At 41.6% G+C, this 6,000-nt stretch overlaps 1 protein-coding gene across 5 annotated transcripts in view; it reads right to left on the minus strand.

Annotated features, from left to right (window-relative positions):
* FARP2 (FERM, ARH/RhoGEF and pleckstrin domain protein 2) overlaps positions 1-6,000 on the minus strand; it is a 143,818-nt gene that overhangs the window by 113,433 nt on the left and 24,385 nt on the right. The gene's annotated exons all lie outside the window — the stretch shown is intronic.

A 6,000-nucleotide genomic window follows, 5' to 3' on the forward strand; every position in this document is an offset into this window, starting at 1 on the left:
AGTCAAGTAAAATATAGTATGGGTTCCGCATCCCTGATATAAAAATTTGAAATGCTCCAAAATTCAAACTATTTTAGTGCCAACATGATGTTCAAAGGAAATGCTCATGGAACAATTCAAATTCTGGATTTTTGGATTAGGGATGCTTGACTTATTAATAAGCACAATGCAAATATTTCAAAATCTGAAGAAAATCCAAAACTTGGCCGGGCACAGTGGCTCACGCCTGTAATCCCACCACTTTGGGAGGCTGAGGTGGGTGGATCACCTGAGGACAGGAGTTCGAGATCAGCCTGACCAACACTGTGAAACCCTGTCTCTACTAAAAATACAAAAAATTAGCCGGGCATGGTGGCAAGTGCCTGTAATCCCAGCTACTTGTGAGGCTAAGACAGGAGAACTGCTTGAACCCAGGAGGTGGAGGTTGCAATGATTGGAGATCACGCCACTGCACTCCAGCCTGGGCAAAGAAGCAAGGCTTTGTCTCATTAAAAAACAAACAAACAAACAAAAATCCAAAACTCTTCTGGTCCCAAGCATGTTAGATAAGGGATACTCAACCTGTACAAGCTCAGCTTTTCTGGCCTCCCACAAATAACAACAGAATCAAATTCTTTCCTGATCAAAAATGGTGGAGTTACATGGGTACGAGTAGATGAAGGGGTTTCTGAGTTGGGGCTCACAGCTCACGTGAGTCAGCCACTCCCTGTGTCACCTGATATGCAACCAACCACATCAGGTGCTAGAACTCTCTGGTGCTCAAGTAATGGTGTTCAAGTCCAGGTGACCCAGTCAGCAAGTTTCACTTCCACAACCTCTGCTGAGATCCTGAAATAACTTGGTTATTCTCTGCTACATAACCACTGTCATGGGGTTTTCACTGGTACAGGGGTTAACAGGATGACATTTCCCTATCCTTTTCCATTTGCTGGCCTAACTTCTTCATCAGTCATCCTTGCTGTGTAATCTAACACAGACTGTGATATACCAACCTTGCCTGTGTATGTGTGTTAGGGCTTGGTGGGGGACCTGGCTCTGGGAGTGCCAACATCACCACTGGGTAACTAAGAATAAAAATGTCCACGTCTCTGCTACGCACCACCCTACCGCATTCTTGAGCATCAGGGTCAAAGGAACAGATCAACTTTCCAAGACAAAATAATAGGTTTTAAAAGTTAGAGCAGAGTCACATAATAACTTGGTATCCCAGAAACACATAAGAGCTTTTGTATAAAACCTCTATTATCCCCAAATTTCAGAAGCTGAGTTACTAACTTTTTCTTTTGAGGTCAGACCAAAATAAGTTCTAAGGCAGTTTATTCGCCATATTTAGGATGTTCGTGTGGAGCAATGACAAACATCTGGCTACAATACACACTGGAATTTTGACTATTTCTTCCTGCCAGAATGAAAACATTAAGTTTTTACTGAAACAGCAAGTTAAAGTCTTCTAGCATGGAACTTCATGATTGAGAATTTGTCTTCCTACTTGTCACATATTTAACCTAAAGTCTCTGCAATTCTAAAGAAACAATGAAAGAAAAAGAAAGTCTACCCTAAAAACTGTATGTTAATGAAAAGGGGAACATGAGAAAGTAGATGAACAATAATAAAGAAAACCCTTGTGCTCATTAGATGCAATCCCCACTTGTCAGCAAAAGCGAAGGACATTTGCTGCCAGGGGCAAGGCCTTACACCTCTAAACTGCATCCCAGACAGTTCTTTAAGTCTTAAATGTCTCTTCTCCATAATACAAACTTTCAATCACATTAACTCCTAAGCCTAAGAGTGAATTATGAACTAATGAGAGTATAATTGTTCTAGACATCTTGCCCTCTAAAGAGCCTGGGAAGACTTTCTAGAATGGGGTCTCAATTATGTACCTCACCTCTCCTTCCACTGCCTCCAGCAATGGAGTTAGACACTTTCACAGCTGGCGTGGCTTGGAGCTAAGAGTATTTCTACTCCATGAGTTAGCACGCAAGATAAGGCAAGTTGACACACCACTTTCAGATGGTTTTAAAACAAATTTTTGGCTCAAAAACAAGATTCTTTAGAGATGAGTCCAAATTTCTAGGTCCAAAACCACAGAATTCATTTTATCAACTAAAAACAAATCACGACTTTACTAGATAAAAAAAAACCTAGTCACTGACCTTTGATTAGCTAAATATCCCATTAATAAATGTCAAAAGTGGCTTAAAATAAAACATAATTGAAGTCAATATCAACAAATAGGGCTCAACCCTGAATAAATCATACAGATTTCTCTCCTGATCAAAAATCAAGTTTACAAGTTGATTTATGGCTAGGTGTGGTTCTCATACCTGTAATCCCAGCACTCTGGGAGGCTGAAGCAGGAGGATTGCTTGAGACCAAGAGTTTGAGACCAACCTGGGCAACATGGGGAGACCCTATCTCTACAAAAATTTAACAGATTAGCCAGGCATGGTGGTGCACGACTATAATCCCAGCTACTCATGACGCTGAGACAGGAGGATCACCTGAGCCAGGGGAGGTCGAGGCTGCAGTGAGTCTTGACTGTGCCACTGTACTCTAGTCTGGGTGACAGAGCAAGACCCTGTCTCAACAAAAAAGAAAAAAAAAATAGGCTGGGCATGGTGGCCCATGCCTGTAATCCCAGCACTTTGGGAGGCCGAGGTGGGCAGATCAAAGGTCAAGAGTTCAAAATCAGCCTGGCTAAATGGTGAAACCCCTCTCTACAAAAAATACACAAAAAAAAGAATCGCTTGAGCCCACGAGGCAGAGGTTGCAGTGAGCCAAGATTGTGCCATTGCACTCCAGCTTAAGTGACCCAGCAAGACTTCATCTCAAAAATAAATAATAAAATAAAATAAAATAAAATAAAGTACACCAGAGGATATGAATAGGTTATATGCAAATACTACTCCATTTTTTATATAAGGGATTTGAACACCTGTGGATACTAGTATCCTCAAGGGTCCTAGACCCACTACTGCTAAGATATCAAGAGACAACTTTATCCTCTCAAAAATGAAAACATACTTCTACATAAAAACTTGTACTAGAATGTTTATAGCAGCATTATACATAATAGCCAAAAGGCGGAAACAATCCAAATGTCCATCAACCGAGGAACAGATAAAATGTGGTATATCCATACAGTGAAATATTATTCAGCCACGAAAGAGAATAAAGTATTGCTACAAGTTACAACATGGAAGAACCTTCAAAACATATACTAAGTGAAAAAAGCCAGTCATAAAAGACTACATAGTATATGATCGTATTCACATGAAATGTCCAGAACAAGAAAATTGATAGAGATAGAAAGCAGGTTACTGTTTGTTTAGAGCTGAGGGGAAGGGAGATGAAGGTTGAGGAGGTGACAGCTAAAAGATGTGGGGTGATCAAAATGGTCTAAAATTAACTGTGGTGATAGGTGTACATTTCTGTGAATTATTAAATACCACTGAATTTTACACTTCAAATGGGTAAATTGTATGGTTGTGAATTATCTCTCTATAAAGCTGTTAAAACACTTTAGCTCCATTTTATCCATGAACCACTATTATATACTAAACAGCTTCTAGCTTCAAATCATCTTGACTTACAAGTGGCAACAATAAACAAGCATACATTTCTAGATCTAGAGAGAAAGCACTGCAGAAATAAATATGCATGTATTTCTATATCTAGAAAGAAAGAGCTGTAAGAATAAACAAGCATGTGTTTCTAGATCTAAAGTGCTGCAAGAATAAACATGTATGCATTTCTAGATCTAGAAAGAAAGAGTAGAAACAAAACACAACCCTATGCTCAATCACCTCCACTAGCTTCTCTGTCAGCAGTTTTTGCTCTAGAATCATTTGCCATTCTTGTGGCAGGCTTTCTTGATAGAAAGTAAATTTTCATTTTCACACTCTGGCAGATGGGAGATATAAATAAAACTGGAGACTTACAGAGCTCAGCTTTCTGAAAAAATATAAGGAGGATATACAGGGCTTATTTGTTGCAGACATACATAAAACTACTCACCACAGATTCTACATGGATAGACAGCCATGAGCACCAACACTGAGGTCTTCAGGCCAAGTTGGTCAGTATTTTCGCCAAAGCAAAATATAAACATTTTAAAAAACGTTTTCGGAAAATTTTGGAAATGCCAAAATTTTCCCTATGTTAAAAAGGCCCCTGAAATGTAAACTTCCAATATCAACTTGTGAGATCTGCACAGCACCACACAATGTCAGTGTTTTCTGGCCATGTAAACCCAGAAGCAGCTAGTGCTTTCCAAGTTTAGTATCAGCACATCTCCCTGGAAGAACACTACTGCTTAAGATGTAAGTGAAAAAAAAAAATCTGGTAAAAAGACAGATATGTGCATATGGCAGAAAACCCCAAAACAAAACGAAATTGAATCCCTGAAGTTAGAAAACACTGCTATAGAGGGAAAGATTCAAAACGTTCTTCAAGTCTGTTAACTAAATCTAACTTTTGATTTCATTCATTCAACACGTTTACTCAGCAAGGCCCTGTTCCAAACACTGGAGGTGTAGAAGTAGATACATTATAGACTTTCCTTCCCAGAACTTGCATTTCAGGAGCAGGGAGACAGCAAGCAGGCACCAGGATGTGGTGTCTTCACCAAGACAGACGCGCCCAGCCAGGGGTCTCACTGCTCAGTGCACCAAACACCCTGTAGACAAGTGGCTGCCTCAGCCTACAGGTCCAACAGCAAAAACCACCTGACCACAGTCTGTCTCTTGGTTCCAATGTAAAAGCAAGAGGCAGAGAGAGCATACAAATGAGACCAGTAGACAAATGACAGCAAGATAGTGATGGCAGGCTTGGGTCAGGCAACCAGCCTTGATCCAAAGGCAGCAAGGAAGAAGGAGCAGGACAAGACTGCCTCTGTGGGGCTATGCAAGGGGAACTTCCCCAGGAGGGGACTCTACCCACTCAGGGCAGGTCCAACACACCAGTCCACTGACACCAAACCCTAGAGTGGCACAGACAATTGCATTTCCAGAGGCTGTATCCTGCTACACTGGCAATACATGTGTTTATTGGAGGATGGCTACATGGCAGAAGCTCCTCTAAACATTTGATTGAAAAAAGATTTGGGAGCCCAATTCGGTTCCCAGACTTTTTCCTACAGGAAAGTCATCCGAGAGCTGGTGAAAGGGCAGCCAACTGCTACTCTCAGAGTTCAAGGGCTGGGCAGCTTCAGACCTCCTTCCCAGCAATAGAAGTGACGTGGGAAGCTGGACAGACAGGTCCTACCAGTTTCAGTTACCATGGCCCTGATGAAATTATCTTTCACTTCCGCCTCAGATAAGAGATTCAGAAAAGTATCCGGGTCCCCTTGACTTCTCACACCCTCCATACTTGCCTTCAAACAACACTCAAGGACCACCTTGCTCAGAGCTTTACTGCCCCACCCACCAAGGGCCTCCCCTGTGTTCCCTCTTCCCTCCTTCCCACTCCATGCAATGCATTCTGCAATAAGGTCCACAGCTCAATAATCCCTTTATTTTCTGTGTAGCATCTTGACTCCTCAAAAGAAATCCCAAGTATAAATAAACCTCCTGCCACAGTTTAAACTCATTCTCTTGTCCCTACTTTTGTGTCATTAAAAGCAGGAAAAGCTTCTGAAGATGTTACTTTAAAGCCAGAAAAAATTAGAAAAAAAGAATGTATTTGTATATTACATATGAAAATAAATAATTTTAAAAAGAACTTTTGGCTGGGCATGGTGGCTTACACCTACAATCCCAGCACTTGGGAGGCTGCGGCGGGACGATCCCTCGAGCCCAGCCCGGGCAATACGGCAAAACCCTGTTTCTACTAAAAACACAAAAATTAGCCAGGCGTGGTGGTGTGTGCCTGTAATCCCAGCTACTCCGGGTGTTGAGGAGAGAGGATCGCTTGAGCCTGGGAGGTCCAGGCTGCAGTGAGCCATGATTGCATCACTGCACTCCAGCCTAGATGACACAGCAAAACCCTTTCTCAAAA

This window comes from Sapajus apella, unplaced genomic scaffold (genome assembly GCF_009761245.1).
Source record: "Sapajus apella isolate SASKATOON/1434 unplaced genomic scaffold, GSC_monkey_1.0 scaffold194, whole genome shotgun sequence".
NCBI classification, from domain to species: domain Eukaryota; kingdom Metazoa; phylum Chordata; class Mammalia; order Primates; family Cebidae; genus Sapajus; species Sapajus apella.